This window comes from Leopardus geoffroyi, chromosome D1 (genome assembly GCF_018350155.1).
Source record: "Leopardus geoffroyi isolate Oge1 chromosome D1, O.geoffroyi_Oge1_pat1.0, whole genome shotgun sequence".
NCBI lineage: Eukaryota > Metazoa > Chordata > Mammalia > Carnivora > Felidae > Leopardus > Leopardus geoffroyi.
This window is the reverse complement of record NC_059329.1, coordinates 8,958,396-8,982,335: the sequence shown is the minus strand read 5'-3', so window position 1 is coordinate 8,982,335 and position 23,940 is coordinate 8,958,396.

Sequence of the window (23,940 nt, the reverse complement as noted above, 5' to 3'; positions counted from 1 at the left end):
TCAATTTTACCTCGGTTAAGCTGGGAAAGGGGTGGTTATACAGGGGAAAAAAAAAAAACAGAAAAAAAAAAAGAATACGGGAGAGAAAGAGTGCATGTGACCCACACAGCTGAAGATTTTAACTGTCTGGCCCTCTGCAGAACAAAGACTTGCCAACCCCTGTACTAATGACTTGGGATCCCTTGTCCTCTGAATTCAGATTGAGTGTGGCCAGTGGGAGACACCAAGAAGAGCTGTAAGGGTGAAAGGAAAGAGATTAAATGATTTATTCTTGTATCTCTTTCCCTCAGGCCGGCTTCTCTCCAGCTTCCAGGAATCCGCCACCCGCCACCCCTCGCTTCTTTGGCCCTTCGGGGGATACAGCATTTCACTACTGCTAGCCTTCAGGCCCTGCAGTATCCCTTGCTGATTTTCTTGGCAGCATCCCTTGCTGATTTTCTTTAACCCTGGCCACAGCTTTGTAAATAGTCCTTTTATTTAAATCTCTTCAATTATCTCTTTTGGATAAGCCATCTGCTTCCTACCAGGACCCTGACTACCAGGACCGCAGACTATGTGCTTAGATCACAACTTTGTTTGGGATGATAACGGCATGGTGGCTATGTTGGAAAATGTCTCCAGATAGAGATACGTACTGAACTATTCATGGGTGGCATGACACAATGACTGTAGTGTGCCCTTAAATACTCCTGAAAAAGAAGTGAAGAGATAAATTAAACCGAAGACATTTATGTATACAGAGGATCACATACCATTGGGTGTATATGGGGATCCAGTATACTATTTCCTCTAGTTTTACGTATATATATTAAAACTCGTAATATAAAGGACAATTGTACTTTAATCCTACATTTGCTATTGAATTAACTAAAGGAAAGAATAATCACATTGAATGATTGTTGCTTTTAAAGAGCCAACAAAGATTACAATAGGTCTTATGGTTAAGAACAAGAACTTTGGTAATAAAGACCTGGGTTTAAATCTCACTTTGGACACTGATTGAGGAAGTGGAAAAGCTCTCTAAATGCTTCTCCATCTCATTTTCTCATCCATAAAACACAGATAATATCATCGGACTATTGTTAAAACAACCAAATAAGAAAATGCATGCAATATGGGTGATACGTAGGAGATGCTTAGTAAATTATAGTTGATGCCGCTATTAATATTGATTATAATAGCTCATATTCAGAGGATAGAATGGAATTGAATTTGGGATCAGAAAGAGAAAAACAGTAAAGATGGAAGCTACCAAGAATAGTTTAATAGATATCTGTGTCCTCTGATATAGATGGGATTTTTTGTGAGATTTCTTTTCACTAGAGACCCTAAATTCTTTTACGGGCTAATTGAACTGTATCATTTGAGGTAAGTGCAGTCAAAGCTATTTAAATAGCATGTAGCAATTAGGAAACTAGCTTAATGGAGAAAATCTCAAAGGGAACCGATTTTTTCCCCCTATTTGACAGAATGAATGTTTTAACACCTTAATAGGGACGCGGCATTGGTTCAAACCTTTTAATTGGGATGGTTTTCATTGTAATTGCATGGAAAGTTAAAATCCCATTATAATGAGAACATGAAGAAGCACAGATGTTTTGTAATTTCACTTTATGCCTGTCCCTCTGAATGGCTCAAAAGAAAGATCCAGTGATGTGTTATGGCACACATTTGTTTTAATATTTGGCTAGAGGTTCCTGATAAATTATTAACTGATCAACACAATGTCGTGTGAAAGGGCCATAAAACAAAATTATGTCTCCACTGAGATAAGGGAGAGGCAAAGATGTGCTTATTAGCGGTGTCTACACATGAACGAAGAATGACAAATTGAAACAATTCTGCTGGTAACCTCAAGTCCAAAAGTCACTCTAACCTGATATATTCACTTGACTGAGGAAGAATTGCTTGAGGCTTTAAAATTTCTAAATGATTGCTCTTATTTCCCCCCTCACATGAGTGCAGCCGTGTCTGCAAGCACAGATGGTCTGCCCTTTGTTTTACCTCAAGTGATCTGGCTCTTGAAGCTTCCCATTTAACTGGGACCAAACGGGCTCCCTCGGTAGTCTTGGCTCTCTATCCAGAGGCCTCCTCTTAAGTGGCGCCACTGGGTTGTCCCCAGTACCCCACTGCTCTCCACCTTTCTAGACACAAGTCACCAATCCCATTTTCCATGACACACTCAGGTTGTTAAAGACTAATACATTTAAATTTGTAACTTTTCGGGGTGCCTGGGTGGCTCAGTCGGTTGAGCGTCCGACTTCAGCTCAGGTCATGATCTCGCGGTCTGTGAGTTCGAGCCCTGTGTCGGGCTCTGTGCTGACAGCTCAGAGCCTGGAGCCTGCTTCCAGTTCTGTGTCTCCCTTTCTCTCTACCCCTCTCCCACTCATGCTCTGTCTCTTTCTGTCAAAAATAAATAAATGTTAAAAAAAATTAAATAAATAAATAAATAAATAAATAAATAAATAAATAAATAAATCTGTAACTTTTCCAGGGAGGTCAGAATCTCAACAGGAGCCCAGATCTTACGTGTAAAGAGAGTATGGAGCTCTAATAGGTACGGTGTGGGGCTCAGCTTCTGTTGGGGGCGGTGGTGAGAGAAAGTGGATCATCACAGGGAAGTTCAGGCTTGGGGACACTTGGTGCGGTCATCAGAAGGCAGCCTCAAGCCAACCCACATCTACCCACGACACACAGCCTCTAACGGAACCAGGCCTCTCCACTCTGTCACGGAAGTGGAACTTGAACACCACACAAAACACACAAAACCTGGATTCACTCTAAAGACAGAAATGCTGCACGTGACCTTCTCATTTAACATCTAGAGGACACTTATGTCTGTGGTACCAGAACGTTTTAGTGCACGGTGCTATCTGATTTTCTGACAGACAGCCATTTGTTCGCTTGGCCTCTGTGATTTTTATAAGAGAGGGAGGAAGCTAAGGAGATATTAAGTATAGCTATAAATGTCACGTGACACAAGAAGCTTGCTGTTCACATGTTTCAGGCTCCTTAGATAAGCTATTCCTTCAGGACATTTCCCTTGGCAGTTCAACAGCTTCTCTCAGGAGCTAATCTTGGTAATATCCTAGTGGAGACAAAAGGCTTACTGGTTTCCGTGTCCCAGGTTATATGTTTATATTCAACAGAGATCTTTTGGAAATAATGTTTTAACCCAAAGTGGTGATCTTCAGAACAGTGTTCCCAGGTACGTCGATAAGTATGCCTGGAAAAAGGACCCATGGGTCAAAGAGTTTAGTGAATTTTGAAATCAGTGCCTCGTTCGTAGCGATTCAAAATGCATGCTAGCAGTTAAGGCTCTGAGAAGTCCTGCAGTAAAGAAAACTATTTGACTCCATATAACCCAACTTTCACCAATTTTTTGTTTGCATGTTTATTTTGCAAACAATGTTTGCAACATTGTTCCAGAGAACACATGTTTATAAAATCCTGGTTAACTCAGTGGCCCCATTCCATGGGCCATAAATCTTGGTGATAAAGCACGGGGTACGGGTTCCCCAGTGGGAGAGTAGGGAGTAAAAATGAGGACCTACCATGAATCCATATGTTTACAAAGCATTATCTCTAAAGCTGATAAATAATAGGGCTCATAGATACATGGGTGAGTATTTTTCCTTATATTAAGGTGTTATTATAATTTATTACATATGAATCCATGTAAAAGCACCACTGAGATTTTAGTAGTTTGTTTTGCATCTTTTTTCAATCATCAGAAACTGAAAATATAGCTATTAATAATGTGGGATATCTGTAATATTTTTTGATGTTAAAAAGGGTTCTTTGTACTACAGAAAAAAGAAAAGGTCGGGAACCATTGCCTTCACCCGAAGGAATGACTCTAATGGTTGGAAATTCAGGCAAAATGCCAACAGATGGGGAGATTCTGAGGACACCAGCGCCGGTTTCTCCAAAATCATAACACACAGCGTCACCTGGTCCACCCAGGAGCAGCCTGGGTGTGTAGAATCCAGCGCTGTGGACAGAGCCCTTCCTTCACATCTCGTTGAGGCCAGGGTTCTGTGGGGTGCTCAGCACAGCATGCACAGTGAAAGTGATGTTTCTGGATCCCAGCTGTATAAATTGCTGCAATGGCCAGATGTGACCGTCCTGACCCCGTTTGTGTGCAGCATGCGCATGCAACCTCCATGACCCCCAGGGACCCGGCTGGCTCTGGGAATCTATGACAGCAGAATTCTGCAAGTTGTGCATCAGAAAGTAAGACAGACTCCCATGTAAGAGGAAAATCGTATTCACAGATGCCGCTCTCCAAAGAGAGGGCAAACGCAGGTCTATCCAATGAGAGCAAGCTCTGCAAGGCCCTTAATCATGAGGATGATCACTCGGTCAGCCCAAGAGTATGGCCAGCAGGGTACAACCTCATTACTCTGCAACCACTGCAACCCTGATGCTGAGGTGACCATGGTGATTACCATAGCAGGTAGTTATGCTAATAGCGTATTAGGTGGCTTTGGATCTCTTGTTTCCGCTAGGCCAGCTGATAGACAACATTTAATTTTGTTCCTGGTGTAGGAAAATCATCACGGCTCTGCGGTTCGGGCTTTCACAAACCTTCTGGAGGAACTGAACTTTAAGAGAATGCCCACATTTAAATCATAGCCCCTCACTCTGAGGTCGAAAATGCAAGCTGACCAGGAACACAACCGGATGCAGCCAGATTCTGCTTTTGCTCTTTGGAGCTGGTGTCCGCGCCCTGCGGAGGTGGGTGAGTCAGCGCTGTTGGCAAGGGCAGTGCGCGAACTCCATCTGTGGAAGGGAGGCCTGTCACAGGCAATCAGGAACTCTTGGACTCTAGTTTTTCCTAACGACTCAGTAGTTGTTGACCTGGAAAGAATCCAATGCAGAGGAGGAACTTTTTTATTTAACTCCTCATTTTATCCTTAGCTGCAAGCTTTTGACCTTTTCATCTGTGACTCTGGATCCAAAATCTTTGATACCTTACTTTGCCAGGTTACTTCTCCCCTCGATGGTTTCAAATTGCTCTTGTCATATGGGGTCTACAGTTTCTGGTGATTTTTCTATGAGGCATCTTCCAAACCGTGATTCTAAAGTTTTCATTTTTGAATCTTATTTCAGGGTCTCTTGGAAAAAAAAAAAAACCCACATTATAGCTTTAGATGGATAACAGTGAAAAGAATAAGGAGACAGAAATTCAGCAAACTTCCATGGATTTTAGCCTCAGATTTCTTTCAAGAGGAACACGATTTCTTCCTGGTTCTGCCTAGTTCCCATTTTATCCATTTGCAGATAAAAAAAAATTAACATTTATAGCTAAAGGTCTCAGCATAGAGCCAACTAACAATAATAAGATTGTCAACATAATAGAAAGCACCAGACCAGAACGATAATGCAGTGGAGGAGGTACAGAACAGAAAGGAATGAATTAGTCAATGATTGAAAATTCCTGGCTATAGCAATACAATGCCAGGGATTTGCAAGAAAACTGAACATCCCAATTAGAACTTAAGGGGTTTTCAAATATTTGGATTGATTGTAAGCAAGATGTTTTGTTTGTGTTTTTTTATTTTTTTATTTTTTGGTTTTGTTTTGTTTTTAGTTTTAAATGCTAGGGATTAAGGAGACAACAGTCTTTCATGAAAAAGTTTTCATTTACAATCTTGGGATTTACTAATTCTTTACTCATTGGACCATTTACCCAGAAGTGACATCATTTTAGATTTTGACCATGTGTGCAGGATAGTAAGCACTTTCTGAAGGACCGATTCATTTGGCTTTGTCATTATGTGGGGTCTCATGAACATGTTTGCTCGGGCACAGAGTTCTGCTGGGCTGACTAAAGGTTTTCAGATGAAAACATGATGTTTGACTCTCTGGGGATCTGGACAAACCAGTTCAGCTTCGATGAATCCAGGCCTTATTTTGTTATTTGTTTAAAAAATGCGGAAAAATTATCCCTTTCAGGAAGCCGGATTAACGTATTGCCAAGAGGGAGAGACCCTGAGTGAATGAATAAGGAATGGCTGAGGGAAGATAATAGTCTTATGTGTGTCCTGTTTAATTATTCACCTAATTAGTTAATTATTTAAATTTTTTTAAAGGAGGCTCCATGCCCAACATGGGGTCTAATACAGAGCTTGAACTCACAACTCTGAGATCAAGACCTGAGCTGAGACCAAGAGTCAGCTGCTTAACTGACTGAGCCACCCAGGCGCCCCATATGTATTTTTTAAAAGGCACTTCAGAGGCATCCGGACACTGAGCGAAGACCACAGGGGTGCTGTACCCTTGGGCGTTCAACGTTGATTGGGAAGCAGGCTGACAGAGTGCAATGTCGCTCACCCTGTGCTCCACGGACCATGTTCCTCTGAGTGTTAATAGATGTGCGAAGGAAAAAGTGCACCATGCTCAAGGAAGCCTGGAAACTGCTGGGTTGCACAGAACTAAGCAGGCTTCTTTATTGCAAAACTTATCAGAGCCTTACGTGTACTTGTGCATCGTGAATTTCCAAAGAGAAGAATACAGTATCAAATTGCCAAAGGGAAATTCCTTAATGACAGGACGATCTTTTAGAGACATGCCTCTTAATATCTCCTCATGAGATGTTTCTAGAAACCCATTTTAGCAAGTTTTCATGTGGTGCAAACTCTTGGCTTTATAGCAACAGATCAGAGTGCAAATCCCAGCTCTGTCTCCTACTAGCTGTGTGATCTTAGGCAGACTGCCTCCTAGTATGAGTCTCAGGCCTGTCGGTGTAAAATGTAGATTTTGATCAGTACAGTACAGAATTTTCATAAGAACAGCAAAAAATGGAAATTGAAATTATAAACAGTAAAATACAAAATAAATCTTAATTCATATTATCATTATTTCAGGTGATGCATTATGAAAATTATCATCACATATTTACATGGACAAATTTTTCATCTAGAAGTATTAGTTTTGTTTTAATTAAGAACATTGCCAATAAAGCTGATATTTAACTGAAGAGGTGCGTTCTTACATTTGACAATGTTCTGCAAAGCAGCTCGTTTCTGAGTACCCCCAAACAGTTAGCAAAGTAGCCCCAAAGGAGTACCTTACTTTTTATTAAAAAATAGCTGGGAAAAATCGGTCCAATTCTACCCACAAAAACATTGCAACCAAGTCCCTGAGTGTTTGGAAGGGACACAGCTAGTTTAGGATTTATGTCTGCTCTTTAAAGTCTGAAATAAGCTGAATTGTGTAAACATTTTGGCACAGTATGCAGGGAGTTAAATACATTACTCTTGGCATTATTAACAGGTGGTATGGGAATAAGTTGCTATGGAGAGTTCATGCTGCAGTGTCAGCAGAAGAAAATGTATTTTATAGGCTTATAGGGACAGAGGAAGGGGGCAACAGAGGTTCCGTAAGGTCTGATGCATGAAGATGACTGCAAAATACTTTCCAGCTGTCACAACTGCACATGGGGTTGGATGATTTCTTGTCGTGTTATGAATGTAAACGCTATTCAATTAACTGTTTCAAAAGCAAAAAGGTTGTTTCTAAAACAGAGCAATTTCTAGGCACCTGAAAAGCCTGTAAACCGCTGTTATTTTCCAAGTTACTCAGTCTCTTGAGAGAGATCACCTCCCTTCCAACAAAGGCTTCCTAGTGCTCTGAGGATATAAAAATAGACATACAGGGAATATAGTCTCTTTAATAAGCAGGGCGGCTGTCAACTTCTACAAAGCTCAGCTTGGGTCAGGATTCCGTAAACTCACAAAGAACCTCCATTTCCATCAGCCGCCCCACTGCCCAACAATAATGCAAGAAAGACAAGAAGAAAGAGCTTAAACCACAGGAGGACAAACTTAGGTTGGGATTCTGAAAGAGTGTTGACCATAGCATGGAAGACAAGGAAAATGATGGAATCTCCTTTTCTGAAGCATATAAGGCAAAAGGACCCAATCTAGGGTGATTGAAGGGTCTCTGCAAGATCTCTTTATACTTTTTGAGAATGAGCAAAAGGAAACCATTTGTTGCCAGACGGGGAGAACCAAATATTCTCTACTGTGGTCTAGGTGCGAATAGAACCCAACACTGTGCCTGACAAGAGGAAAAACAGTGCTGGGAAGGAAAATACATCCGTACAGCCCTGGTCATCCTGAACATGAGTAGGCCTGTACAGAGAGCAGCAGTGGACACAGGTTCAGAATTGTTCCATGTGCCTTGTTCAAGGCCAAAACACCTGGGGTTTCCTCTGGCTAACTCTGTAGGGATTTTTGCCAAGCAGGTGATGAGTTCTCATAGTCCATATTATTTCATTATCCCCGTGTGAGGGATGAAAGGTAATCTTTTTATTAAGCTAACCCTGTGACTACAGCTCTCTCACTCAGGAAGCCACATGGCCCCTTTCCAAATATCTATCTTCCGGTGCTGCAGAATTCTCGAAAGCCTCAGAGTTATTGGCCATCTTCGCTTTTACGACATGACGCACTCACTGGCAATGGGCTAAGGACATTTTAGTCGAGGGGTTGAGAATGTTGGCTTTGAGGGGCACTTGGGTGGCTCAGTTAGTTAGGTGTCCGACTTCGGCTCAGGTCGTGATCTCGTGGTTCACAAGTTGGAGCCCCGAGCCGGGCTCTGTGCTGACAGCTTGGAGCCTAGATAGCCTGCTTTAGATTCTGTGTCTCCCTCTTTCTCGGCCCCTCCCCCGCTCATGCTCTGCATGTCTGTCTTTCTCTCTCTCAATAAATAAACACTGAAATTTTTTTTAAAAAGAATGCTGGCTTTGGAATCTACGAAAAGCCTGAGTTTGGGCTCAAATCCCTGCTCTGCGACTTAAGTGCCCATGTCGTGCTGGGCAAGGTATGTAGTGTCTCTTCACCTTTGCTTCCTCACCTGTAGTATGGTGACAACCACAGCCTCTCCTTCCAGGGTTGTTGTTTTTTTGTTTTTTTTGTTTTGTTTTGTTTTGTTTTCAGGATTACATGAGATAAACTATGTAAAGTTCAGTGACTGTTACTTAGCAAGTACTCAATACATTGGAAGCCAGAGGTTCCTTGCTCTCTGCAAAGAAAGGATTGCTTTGGATGCTTGCCATGGTTTTGTGAAGACACCAGGCCCCATCCCACGGTGGAAGTTGCCCAACGTCTCTCTTTATTAGAGAGAGGAGACGTGAAGAAGCACTGACACGTATGCCCAGCTCCCCGGACCTGCATTCCTATAACTCTCCTCTACCTGCCTCTGGAATTAGGATCCAAGGCCCAGGCCAAGCACTCTGATCTCGTTAGCATGTACGACAGCTGAGCTGGGTGAGGACTCGTGCTTTCATCCGGTAATTTAAATAACTATATTTGAGTTTCTCACAGTATGTTTGGGATAGCACCGGACCTGCCAACATACATCTGTGTTTTTCAGATGAGAATTATTCAGTTGGCAGAAAATCCACCCAAGCCATTTTAACCAGGAAATATGATTACAGCATTGAAAACTGTCATTTAATTTGTTTTAGTATTCAATCTGTCCTTTTGCACCCAGAAATTCTACACCCAAGCAATGATCAAATGAGGTCAATTTATATTTATTGCAGTGGCAGTGGATGTATAATATACCTACTGTGGTTCCGCTGGGCATGGAGATTGCCCAGGAAAAGCCTGAACATGAAGGCTTTAACCACAAACACAAATTCGAGGCCTCCCCAGGTTCCAGCTTCCCACCACACGGAAGGATGTTCCCTAACCTCTGGCTCATTTCAGTTCAGACCTTCTTGATCACTTGTTTTGTGTGAGCATTGCATAAGGGCCAGGGTCCATGACAATAGGCTGGTTGATTTGGTTTAGGAAGAAACTACTCTTCTGGAACCACATACCCGATGGGGAAGTAGGCAACCAAAACTGGCGGAGTGCCTACTGGCAACAGGCACTTCATACGCATCATGTGGCTGAGTCTTCCCAATAACCCTGTGAGGACGTGCATGTTGTTATACTTCTGGAAAAGAGAAAACCTGCTAAGAGGAGTTCAACAGTTTCTCCAAAGTCGCAGAGTGAAAGTGGAAGAACAGCCATTCGCACCCATACCTTCCAGAATCAAAAGTCTAAGCGCTGCCCACCTCAAGACGAAAGAATCACCATCATCCTAGTCTCTCAGATGAGACCGTACCCTCGCTTTAAACCTCTCAACTCGCTTGCGACACCAACATGGCTTCAGCTGCCAGCCACAGAAAATCCCGACTCCAGTGAGCTTCCGCAGTAAGGAACTGTGTTATCACACATGACAAGAAACGAAAAGATTCATCTTCAAGGCTCCATCGTCACATCTCCAACTTCTCTTGGCTCTGCCACCCTCTAGGCTTTGCCTGATACCAAGACGGCGATGCACAGATTCAGACATCACATCCAGACATGTCAACATTCAGAGGCAGAAAGTGGGACATGTGTAATGGTGCTTTCCTCTTACAAGTAAATGAGACATTTTCCCAAGCCCCAGGACAGCTTACCTCACATCACCCTGGTTAGAACTGGATGCATGCCCACCTCTAAACCAATCCCTGGCAAATAATTATAGGCTAAGCAGGATCTACTCACTGGTGCCTGGGATGGATGGGGTCAGCTTCCTTCCCCATACTGAGAATGCCAGGATTATGTGAAGGAGAGGTACATTCCAAACTGGGAATTCACTGGGAAGAAATAAAACAGAAAGTAAATGCTGGGTTTGCTTCACTCATTCCATATCTCCAAGTTCTGCCTCTTCTGTTTCTTAATATTTTCCATGTTTTTTTTCTTATTCTCTCTGCTCCAATTGAAGCCCTTTTAATCTTTCTCTAGGGTATTCTGAAAGCATCCTAGCCAGGCTCTCCACCTCCAAATCCCCCTTGGGTCCATGGCACGTCAAGCTTCCCAAGGTGTACTATGATCAATTGTCTCTTTTCTCCAGAACCCACAATGACTCTCAAGAAGGCATTGAAGACCTTCTAAGAGTCAGACTCAATTTCTCTTTCCAGCTTTATCTCACACAAATTCTCACTCACGAATCAAAAGCATGTACAACTCAATTACTTTGAACAGGTAAGAAGATAACTGTTTCAAAGGGAGAAGGTGAGGGTGAAGGGAGCTCAGGGGTACATTACCTTTCATGTTAATTATAAGCCATGTGTTAGGACACTGGCCCAGCATGGAGAGACGAGGGTAAGCCCCATCCAGTACTATTCTAATGATATGCCTCTTTGTGACACCTTCAGAAACAATTTCCACCATAAAATTACAGGATGATCCTGACATCCTTTCAGACCGCTGTGGGTCCAGATCCACCCAGATCCATGCTGCCACCCATCAGAGACACCTACTGTTTTACCGATGCAAGTTCACCAGTGACTCTCCTGAGGGGCAAGACTTGGAGAGAGACATTTCAGCGGTCTTGGCCTTTGTTCTTGAATTATCCCCAACGTTGGCATAAAAAATGATCTATTACAGAGGTAAATTAGGATACTGTGATTGGCTGAAATTCTCTTCAAATCCATTCATCTGCTGTCATAGGAACGTGTGTCCTCCATGTCTCTCTCCCCTACACACACACACACACACACACACACACACACACACTAATGTGCACACACATGCACACACAAGCTGGGACAGTTGTAACATGAAATTATGGAATAATACATTGAATATAGACACCAACCTGGCAAAAAGAATCTTCAGAAATTTTACTCATCTCATGATTCCCACCAATAATTCAGAGGACACACGATGCAATATCTCTAGCCCAGGTATTTAAGAATTATTCTCCTATTCACTTTCCACAGCCCATCTTGGTTTAGCCCCACCATTGCCCTACCTCACAATCTCTAAAGTAACCCACTTCCAATGGAAAGCAGCTGAGGGATGTCAGGGGACATAAAATGATTGAGTTTCTACATGTAACTATTACCACAGATTAGAATAGTTCATCTTGGGGCAGGGGGGAGGAGAGGGCTGTTTTCAGAGGCCTCTTTTGATTGTGGCCATAATAAGTCATCCCCTACTAGGGTCAAGGCACTCCAGCTTCTTAAAATGAGGGGACATCATTCAGAATCACAGACCCCTCCCTGATGTCCAGAATCATTAGATAAAACCTACATCACAAATATGAGAGGTAAAGAGCTGCAGGACTATTACAATAAATGTTCTGAGGAAAAAGGGCACACAGGTTTGCCAGTCCCAATGATTTCTTTCTTCTTCAAGGAGCTCCTCACATTCAGACAAAGCTGAGAGTTAACGACTGAATGAATTTTCAAAATGATTGACACCTAGGACATCTACCAACCCCCATGTGCTCCGCCTATCCACACCCCCATCACACCCAAATACCTATAGTAGCAGGTCTGTTATAGGTACAAGAAGAAAAAGGTACTGAGGGTGAAATTACATGAAGCACGAAAGAAGCTGCTTCTTAGTACCAGGGATTTAAATTCAAACATAAACCTGAAAGGTTCATACCATCTGCCCACTGCTTCAGCTAATTCTTTAGCGTTTGCCTGATAGAATGCTATGGCTCTTGAGAGGTCTGGCTTTCAAACTAACCAGTGCTGCCTGCTTCTGGCTGGTCCATTTTTACGTTCTGGTCTAAACTGAATCTAGAGTTAAACAAAAACCAAATACCTGTAAACTAGGAGCTTCTGTCTAAATCTTCAGAAGATTTGGAGTTGAAATTGAGTCACCCATGGAATGGGACCCTCCACTGTTTGTTGCATGTGAGCTGAGGTGTGACAGAAACAGTATAGTGCAGACATTAAGGTCGAGGTTTGGGGGAGCCACCCAGGCCTGGGTTGATTCCTGGCTTTGGCACTTAGTAGTTATGTGGCCTTGGACGAGTCATTTATTCTTAGTCCCTCCATCCATAAATTGGTCTATGCTAGTATCCCACATAGACAAATGAGATCACGCCTGCAGGGCACTGTTCCAAACAGAGTGAGGTCTCCATAAACAAAGCTGCTCTCAATCACTATATTGTAATTATCAATCAGTTATCCCAATTATCAGTTTAATTATCATATAGTTGTAAAAAATTCACTCGACTTAACATCAGTCCAAATACACTTTAGCCATAGTCTCCTCTGTCTTTCATGTTTTCCCTTGAATAAAATGGGTTTTCTGTGCATAGTTCTTCTTACACAAGTATTTTGCTGCATTTTAAATTTTAATAATTATAACATTAAATAATACCAAAAGTGAAGCCTAAGAAGAATGGGGGGAAAGAAAGAAGAGGGAAGACTATCAAGAATTTATTTAAAAATCCATTTGAGGGGCGCCTGGGTGGCTCAGTCGGTTAGGCGGCCGACTTCGGCTCAGGTCATGATCTCACGGTCTGTGAGTTCGAGCCCCGCGTCGGGCTCTGTGTTGACAGCTCAGAGCCTGGAGCCTGCTTCATATTCTGTGTCTCCCTCTCTCTGACCCTCCCCTGTTCATGCTCTGTCTCTCCCTGTCTCAAAAATAAATAAACGTTAAAAAAAATTTTTTTTTAAATAAAAAAAAATCCATTTGAAACAAGGACATTTTTAGTGAGTTAACAAAAATCCCCCTCAAAGAAAGTAAAAGCCCAGATGGTTTGACCGGTTAGTTATACCGTAATGGTATGACCTCAGTACCTAACTTGACAATGATGTATAGGAAGAAGGAAAATTACAGACCAGTCTGTCTCATGAATACAAGTATAAAAATCCTAAACAAAATATTAACAAGCAGAATGCAGAAAAATATATAAAGGATAACACATCAAGATGAAAGTGGTTTCTCCCAGGAATTCAAGGTTGATTTCATAATAAAAAATATAATTTCAGTAATTTTCAGTTAATGTAATTCACTTCATTAACAAATGAAAGAAGAGCAAAAAATAAAATTATCCCAACAGATACAGCAAAAGCAGTTCCAACATTAACACCCAATCATGACTTTTTTTTTTAATTTTTTCATGTTTTTATTTATTTTTGAGACAGAGAGAGACAGAGCATGAACGGGGGAGGGGCAGAGAGAGAGGGAGACACAGAATCGGAAACAGGCTCCAGGCTCTGAGCCATCAGCCCAGAGCCCGACGCAGGGCTCGAAATCACGGACCGCGAGATCGTGACCTGGCTGAAGTCGGACGCTTAACCGACTGCGCCACCCAGGCGCCCCAATCATGACTTTTTTTAACTCTTAAAAAATGAAGCATTATTGGGGTGCCTGGGTGGCTCAGTTGGTTGAGAGTCTGACTTCGGCTTAGGTCGTAATTTCATAGTTTGTGGGTTGAGCCCCGTGTTGGGCTCTGTGCTGACAGCTCAGAGCCTGGAGCCTGCTTCTGATTCTGTGTCTCCCTCTCTCTCTGCCCCTTCTCCTCTCTCTCTCTCTTTCTCTCTCTCTCTCAAAAATAAATAAACTTTAAATTAAAAAAAAAAACACTAAGCATTATCAACAACAACAAAACCAAGTTCGTGGATACAGAGAACAGGTTGGTGGTTGCCAGAGGCAGGGGATGGGGGGCAGGTGAAATAGATGAAGGAGATAAAAAGCTACAAATTTCCAGTTATAAAATAAATAAGTCATGGGGATTTAAAAAACAACAACAGAAAAAATAAAAGCTAGGCATATCAGGAAATCTGTTAAAAGAGTTTCTACCAAAAACAAAAACAAAAACAAAAAAAAAAAAACTTCAAGAAGCATCATACTTAATGATGAAAAGTAAAAAGCTTTGTCTTTGAGATTGGAAGAAGACAATGATGGCTGCTACTATTAGTATTAGAAATTAGTATCTATTAGTATTAGAACTTCTAGCCAGAGCAATTAGGCAAGAAAACAAAATAACAGGTATGGAAATAAAAAGAAACAAAGTGTTATTACTCACAAATTATTTGATCCAGTTCATGGAAATACTAAATAAACTACAGACAAGTTATTAAAATTAATAAGAGAATTTAGCAAAGTTGCTGAATAAAAATCAGCATACTGAAATTAGTTGCATTTCATATGCCAGGAACAAACAGAAAATTAAATGTTGTAACCATTTACAATGTTGTCAAACATATGAAGTATCTAGGAATACCTATAACAAGACAGTTATAGAGAAAATTATAAAAGTTGACAGAGAGATGGTTTGGTGTTCACAACTATGTTTGGTTTTCTTCCATCCCATATACTTTCCTGCTCCTGGTGTTATCAACATGACTTGCTTTGAGTGAAGGAAGATGAGTGGAAGCTTTAAGCACCAGTGTGCTATTGAGCTATCTTTCTTTCCTACCACCCCTGAAACCAGCAGTGGTCCAGATGCTGATGCTTCATCGGCTCAGGCTGCCGAGTGAGGATGACACAGAGGGGATCCCCAGCTGACCTACAACAGACAGGTGGCAGAGGCAAGAAATAAACCTCACGCTAAGTCACTGAGGTTTTGAGGTGGGCAGTAACCACAACATAACCTGGCCTATCCTGTCCATTACAGACATTACAGACTCCTCAAAAAAATAAAAAGATGATCAAATTCAAGGATTAGATTACAAAACTTAACTCAATAATCAAAAACACATCAATTCTTGTAAAACAATTTAAATAGAACTTGATAATCTGATTCTAATAATTAAAAAGGTCAAGAAAGGTAAATCACTCAAAGACGAACAAAGGTGAGGAAACGGTCTTTCATGATGTATTATAAAGTTACAGTGATTAACACAGTGTTGAATTGGCACAAGAAAAGAAAAAGACTGATGGGACACAGCCAAGAGCCCAGAATCAGACCCACACATAAATGTACACTTAACCTAATCAAAGTAATGAGGACAGGATAGACTTTTCAACTTTTCCAAGAGAGATACTGAGGCAACTGTTTATCCACAGAAGAAAAAATGAAATTTGGCACTCAAAAGAAGTGAAACTCACATTGTCAATAAATTCTTGAAAAGATGCTCAATTTTGTTAGTAACCAGATGAATATATGTTTGAGCAAAAATAAGACATCAGATAGAGAAAAAAAAATAAGCCACAATATCAAGTGTTGCTGAGGCTATAGAACAATGGAATGGAAACTCTCATCTGGTATGGGTGGGAGAGTAAATTGGTATAACTCTTTGAATTTCTGTTTGGTATCACCTGGTAAAGTTGAATGTGTGCATATGTTATGATCCACTACTTGCACTCTTCACTAAATACACTAGAGAAAATGCTGTCTGTGTGCATTCAAAAACGTGTACAAGAATATTTAAAGCACCATTGTGAACAATGGGAACAGCCCAAATGTTAAGCATAAATAGACTGGATGGGATAGTTATACAATAGGAATACCATACAGCAGTGAAAATTAGTAAAATACTCTTAGTTCACAATCTGGCCCCTGTTCAAAGAGGGCAAGGAGAGACCAAAGAAAGAAGTGAACCACTCCAGTTCAGTAGGCAGAAGGTTTAACAGGCAAGGGAATTCACACATGAGACTTGTCTTGAGCAGCTGTGAGACAAGTAGATCTCCACACCTTCCCACCAGAATCTTAAAAGTTGATGTAGAGGCCTTACTGAGATTCAGACACGTATACCATACAGACGGTTCCAATGACACCTTACTCTCAAGAATGCATCCTTGAAATGGGTCTGCTGGGGGAATGGTGGGACATGTTCCCTTAATAACCTAACCAATTATATCAATAAAATGGATAAATCTCAGGAATAAAAAAATCCTAGAAGAGTTCACACAATGCAAATTATTCCATTTATATAAACTAATGAACACGCAAAATTATTTAGAGATACAAACATTTTTGGTAAATCAGTAAAGAAAAAAATATGGTAAACATTAAAAGTCAAGAAGGTGGTACATCTGGGGAAGAGACAAGGGTATAAAACTGGTAAGGGGTACTTTGGGGATGCCTAGGTGGCTCAGTTGGTTAAGCATCCCATTCTTGATTTGGCTCAGGTCATGATCTCATGGTTTGTGGGTTCGAGCCCCACACTGGGCTCTGCACTGAGTGCACGGAACCTGCTTGAGATTCTCTCTCTCTCTCTGCCCCTCACCCTGCTCCTTCTGTCTATCAAAATAAATTAATTAACTTAAAAAAAAAGGAAAGGGGAACATGGCACCATGGGTGGTGGGCTTCCAATGCACTGGAGATGTTATTATTTTTTTTAATCAGGGGGGCAGGCACATGTGTATTAACTTTAAGCCACACATTTTCCTTTAATATGCTCTTTTATGTGTGTATTTCATGGTTTTCAAAAAATCATTTTGAAATGATTATAGATTCAGAGGAAGTTGCAAAGAGAGTATAGAGAGGTCCCTGCATTTCACAATTTTGAAAAATGCCTCTCCTTCTGCCCCCTAAAATAAAAACTCAACATTAAAAAAAGATAGAGAGGAAATGAGATTTGTAGAATGTGAATTTTGAGGAGCAACAGGCATGGGGAAAAGCTAGTAAACTACAGAGTGATTTTTTTTTTTTACTTGTCCTGTTTTTCACCGTGGAGATGAATGGCCAACATTATCCGGGTAAAAAGAAATGAAACAGGACTGAAGAGATGGTAATAGAATGCGACATTTAAGTAGTTGAGAAGTGATATGATTCTAATGTGACCTAAGTCAATTTAAAAGCTCAGCAGTGCTGGTCCTTAGGGGCACATGTACCCCCAATGTTTATAGCAGGACTTTCAACAATAGCCAAATTATGGACAGAGCCTAAATGTCCATCAACAGATGAATGGATATAGAAGATGTGGTTTCTATATACAATGGAATACTACTTGGCGATGCGAAAGAATGAAAGCCTGCCATTTGCAACAATGTGGATGGAAAGGGAGGGTATTATGCTAAGTGAAATAGTCAGAGAAAGACAGATATCATATGTTTTCACTCATGTGGAACTTGAGAAACTTAGCAGAAGCCTACAGGGGAAGGGAAGGGGGAAAACAGTGTCAAACAGAGAGGGAGGCAAATCATAAGAGACTCTTAAATACAGAGAGCAAACTGCAGGTTGATGGGGGAGGAGGAAAATGGGTGATGGGCATTGAGGAGGGCACCTGTTGGGATGAGCGCTGGGTGTTGTATGTGAGTGATGAGTCATGGGAATCTACCACCAAAACCAACAGCACACTGTATATACACTGTATGCTAGTTAACTTGACGATAAATTATATATAAAAAAAAATAAAAAATAAAATAAATAAACAAAAAAATAAAAGTTCTCACTTTTAGAAAGGCAGGAGAACTTTTTTTTTGAAGCTATTCTGGAACTATTTCTTCTGAAAGCAAAAGATTACATTAAGTTAGAAAGAAATACTCAGAGTACCCCCAACATATCCTTATGTGGTCTTGGAAACATCAAGTCCATTTGGATCTCAGTTATAGAAAACTAGGTTGGTCTTGAGATAAAGCTCCCTATTCCTCTGTCAGTGCGCTAGCAACTGAAGACATTACTAAAATTAGCTTGCTCTTAGGCAGAAACATGTACTTGACTCAAGAGCAGCAAGCACTCGAACACTTACAGTGCAGCCTGGGAGGAAGTATCATTGGTATCCTCCACAAGAGACGGTCTAACGACCTGTAGTGAAACCCTGGCGTGGCCACTTATTAGCTGTGTGACTTTGGTTAACTTCTCTTGAGCCTCTGTTTTGTCATAGGCGCAATGTGAATAAGAAGACCCACCTCAAAAAAGTCATTGTGCCTATCTGACATTTAGAGAGACTAGTACCTAGCGTTCAAAGTGTTATCTGCCACTGTAACTCTTGCTGAGAGCTTACTTTGTACACCAATGAGCCTGCCTATTAAGATGTATCTTCTCACTAGCAGGTCATGATCAATGGAATCTTTGTCCTTAGTGTCTCATCTGTGGGCCTTCCAAAGACTTGAGCATTCTTTGTGTGTGTGAGGGGGAGGTGTAAGTCTGAATTATTTTATGTTTGCTAATCCATTAGCATGCATTGCCTTATAGCAATAACTAAGGCTCTGTGGGAATGAGTCTCAAGGCAGTCACATTTCACTGGAGAGAAGAGAGAGTCAAGAACAAGTCAAAGCTCAGGATATCAGGGGTGCCTGGGTGGCTCAGACAGTTAAGTGTCTGACTTCGGTTCAGCGTGATTTCACGATTTGTGAGTTCGAGCCCCACGTGGGGCTCTGTGCTGACAGCTCAGAGCCTGGAGCCTGCTTCGGATTCTGTGTCTCCCTCTCTCTCTGACCCACCCCCACTTGCACTCTGTCTCTCTCTCTCAAAAACGAATAAATGTTAAAAAAAATTTTTTTAATTGAGACAACAAATGCTGGTGAGGATGTGCACTGTTGGTAGGAATGTAAATTGGTATAGGCACTATGGAAAACAGCACAGTGGTTCCTCAAAAAATTAAAAATAGGGGCACCTGGGGCGCCTGGGTGGCGCAGTCGGTTAAGCGTCCGACTTCAGCCAGGTCACGATCTCGCGGTCCGTGAGTTCGAGCCCCGCGTCAGGCTCTGGGCTGATGGCTCGGAGCCTGGAGCCTGTTTCCGATTCTGTGTCTCCCTCTCTCTCTGCCCCTCCCCCGTTCATGCTCTGTCTCTCTCTGTCCCAAAAATAAATAAACGTTGAAAAAAAAAAAAAAAAATAGGGGCACCTGGGTAGCTCAGTCACTTGAGTGTCCGACTTCGGCTCAGGTCATGATCTCATGACTCATGAGTTTGAGACCCGCGTGGGGCCCTGTGTTGAACAGCTCAGAGCCTAGAATCTACTTCGGATTCTGTGTCTCCCTCTCTCTCTGCCCCTCCCCTGTTCATGCTCTGTCTCTCTCTCTCTCTTTCTCTCTCAAAAATAAACTAAAAATATTTTTTAATTAAAAATATAAATACCATAGGATCCAGCAATTTCACTTATGCATATATATTTGAATGGAATAATCACTACCCCAAAGAGATGTCTGCATCTCCATGATCGTGGCAGCATTATTTTCAATAGTCAAAGCATGGAAACCACTTAAGTGCCCACCAACAGATGAATGGGTAAATAAAATGGGAGATACACATACATCTCAGCCATAAAAAAAAGGAAGGGAATATTGCCATTTGCAACAACATGGATGGACCCTGAAAGCATTATGCTAATTGAAATAAGACAGAGAAAGAAAAATACCGTGCAATCTACACGAAATCTATATGAAACAAAACAAAATACAATGAAGTCATAAATACAGAGCAGATAGGTGGTTGCCAGAGGTGGGGTTGGTGGGTGGGCAGAATGGGTGAAGGTGGTCAAAGGGTAGACACTTCCAGTCATAAGAGAAAGAAGTTCTAGGATGTAATGTACAACATGGTGCCTACAGTCATCATACTGTATCGCATATGTGAAGGTTGCTAAGAGAGTACATCTTAAAAGTTCTCTTCGTAAATTTAAAAACAACTTGTAAGTATGTTAACTGGATGCACTAGGACGATCATTTTGCAATATACACATATATCAAATCATTACATATTTCCGTTTTATGTCACATTGACACATTACCGTGTTATGTCAATCATATCTCAGTGAAACTTGGCTGGGGGTGGGGGGAGGATGTGTCCAACCCTTGAGGGTCAGCGCCTAACCTGAAGGTGCAGAACAGGCTGTCCTCTTGCCAACAGGGCATCTCTCTACTGCCTACCTCCAGATCCTGGGGTTGCCAGCCTTTGCCCTGGGCCGAGCAGTTCTTCCCTGCTTTTGCTAACTACTTTCTCAGACCTGCTTAAGCAGGAAGAGGTCAGGCTTGAGTAAGGACTTGCAACTGGGTCACCAAAGTGCTGGAGGGTAGAGATTACAGCGGGCAGAGAGGAGTTCAAAAGCTCCTGTGTTCTATGAACGTGCTATTTTGGGACTCTTCTTACTTTCTGGACAAGCCTCCTGGGTGACTTGGTGATGGAGTCTCAGGGTCTAATGTGCCCTGAAGAAAGATGCCTACACCTTTTGCTAGCCAAAGTCAAAAGCACCTAGTCACTGAGAGCCCCAGACAGTAATACTTAGCCTTCCCGGTCCTGCAGTGTCCTCTGCATGTCTAACTTTCTGGGGTAGAGTTGGGGATGGGGCAGTATTTGAGCACAATTCAGACTCCAGACCCTGGCAGTACTTACCATGACTGCCATTGACCCTCTTGACCTTGGCTGTGCCCACCAGACTTCTTCCAGCCCACTTTCTTCTATCTTCCCAGCTGACATTCTCCCTCTCCACCTGAGCTGGTCTGTCCAGTCCCATGGACAGAAAAAGCCTAACGTTTGACTCTGCTAGCCCAAAGGAAATCCCATGGCCACGAGATGCTACCCTCTATGATTTCACATCAAATGCATAGGTGTGCCATTATTGTTACTAATAAAAATATCTACCATTTTGAGAAATGTTCCTGTGTGTCAGAAGCTGTTCTAGCAAAGTAAGGGCTTTATTTTCACGAATCTTATATTTTGGGAAGAGATACAGATAATTTAAGCTTAATCCATTTTCTTGTAAAGGCAAGATAATTACATGAAAGGCAATTTGACAATATCTATTCAGATTTAAAATTCTTATTCTCCTCGGCCCAGAAATTCTGTTATTCTTTCTCCTCTAGACTGTTTTTTGGCACATGCACAGATAGATATATGTGTACATGGATGTTCAGTGCAGTATTGTTGGTAAAAGCAAAAAAGAAGAAATAGCTCCATATCCATCAGTAAGGGAATGGTTTAAACAAATTATGATATAGCTAAACAATATGATTAAGATGTCAAAAAAATTACATAGGTCTACATGTATAGATAAACTAGACAGTTAAAAAAAGGCAGGAACAATATTACAGCATAATTACATTTGGGTTAAATAAAACACTGTGTGTCTGTGTATGAATGTTTTTATCTGTATCTGTAAATATAGATACAAAACTGTTAATGCTGGTTATTGCTGGGCAGTAAAGAGGGCTTGAATGTTTCAGTTCTTGTACTTCTGTATTATTTTCGTATTTACAGGTGTAGGATCATTTGTAGTTTTCAAAGAAGCACTAAAAATAAATGCAACTTCAACAAAGTGTGACAAAAAATAAAATAAAATAATAGATTTAAATAAGTAAATACAAGATAATTACAGATGATGATAAATGCTGTGGGAAAAAATTTTACAGGTGCTGTGTGATATATAAAGGCCAATATACGGGCTTTTTCTTATAGAGTGACCGTGGTGGGTGTTCAAGGAGACATGAAGAACGAAATGGAACTATCCAGGGAAGAACCACACGGGCAGTATCCCAGACACAGGAACAGCTAATGCAGAGGCGTTCGAGCCAGAGCAAGTTTGCGTGTTCCTGGAAGAGAAGGGAAGCCTCTGGAGGGCTGGAGGGGAGCCAAGAAATGAAGCAAAGCCCAGAAAGGGTTGGGTAAGCTCATGCTGGGCTTTGTAGTATTTCACCCTAGAACTCATGAAAAGAAAGTCTGATCTGAATTACGTTTCAGGAAAGTGCACTTTGGCTGCTGAGTGAAGAACAGATTACAAGGAGTAAAAGTCAGGAGGCTATTCAGAAACCACACAGGGGATTACAGTGGTTTAGATTAGAAAGAGCGATGGCAGTGGCGGTGGGGTAAAGTGTAATGATCCTTGCAGTTTATAGAAAAGAAAACCGAGGCTCAGCAGATGTCAGGGGACTGACAAGACTGCACAGCCAGCGAGTTGCACACAGAGCCGGATGCAAACTTCTATCTGTCTGACGCCCAAGGATGTGTTCCTTCCTCTGCATTGCTTTTGAGTGTGTGCTTTCTCATCTGTAAAATAATGGTTTGTATTAGATTATTGCTAAGATGTCTTCTGATTCTAAAATACTAAAACTTTCCAGCGAATTCATCAAAATGTCAATCAAAAGCAAACTCCCCCTGCTTAGAAACGTGTGGCGGTGTTGGATGTGATCTCATATGAGCCTCGTCAGTTCAGTTTCTGTGTTGCACGGTGAGGAAACATCCACGTCATACACAACACCCACATGGTCTTCAGTTTTCGGGAACCGTCAAGATAAGGGTGAGAAAGAGACCACATCTAGTCACTGCATCAGCAGGGGAGTCTCAGGTCGTCTGCAGAAGGCAGTCCAGACAGTGAGAAACAGTAGGTGGGGAGGGACAGCCAAAGGGGAACAAGATCGATTTATTCACTGGGAATAAATAACAAGACATAGATAAAACGAACAGTCAAATCCATCACCAGTAAAATCCTTTAAAAATTGTTTCTTCATGGGGCACCTGGGTGGTTTAGTCGGTTAGGTGTCTGACTTCGACTCAGTTCATGATCTAACGGTTCGTGAGTTCGAGCCTCGAGTCGGGCTCTGTGCTGAGAGCTCAGAGCCTGGAGCCTGCTTCCGATTCTGTGTCTCCCTCTCTCTCTGTCCCTCCCCCACTTGTGCTCTGTCTCTCTCTGTCTCTCAAAAATAAATAAATGTAAAATAAAATAAAATAAAATAAAATAAAATAAAATAAATAAATGTTAAAAAAAATTTTTTTAAGGCAAGGATTTCAGTAGTGTGGCAATACGTTCCAGATAGTCTAGGAGAGGCACAATGTCAAATATTTTGGTGGTAGAGCAGAGAGAGAAGGAATGACATTGAGAAGCAACTTCAGATACTGATGGCTGGCTCAGGTTCTGGATCCAGACTGAGCTCCCTGAAATCCTGGCTCTACCATTTACTGGCTGTGAGAGCTCAGAAAAATTCTGGAATCCACCGAGTCTCTGGGCCCTCATCCATAAAATGGGTTCAAGAATCTCATGCCATAGAGGAGCTATGAAAGCTAAAAGAATTAGTATATATAATTTACATAAATATAAATACGTGCCCGGTTTTACAGTTTCAGAAAGCATGTCACTCAAGCATCGGGACTCACTTTTAGCTTTCCTTTTCTTTTGAGAATTTCCCGGTACATGTGAGGCATTCTGGGGGAAATGAGTAAAACATGCTGCACAAATAAGAAAAAAAATCATTTCAAATCAATCAGTGTTTGAAGGCAGAAAAGAGTTTCTAGGTAAATAAGTCTACTCATGTAAGCAAATATATTTATT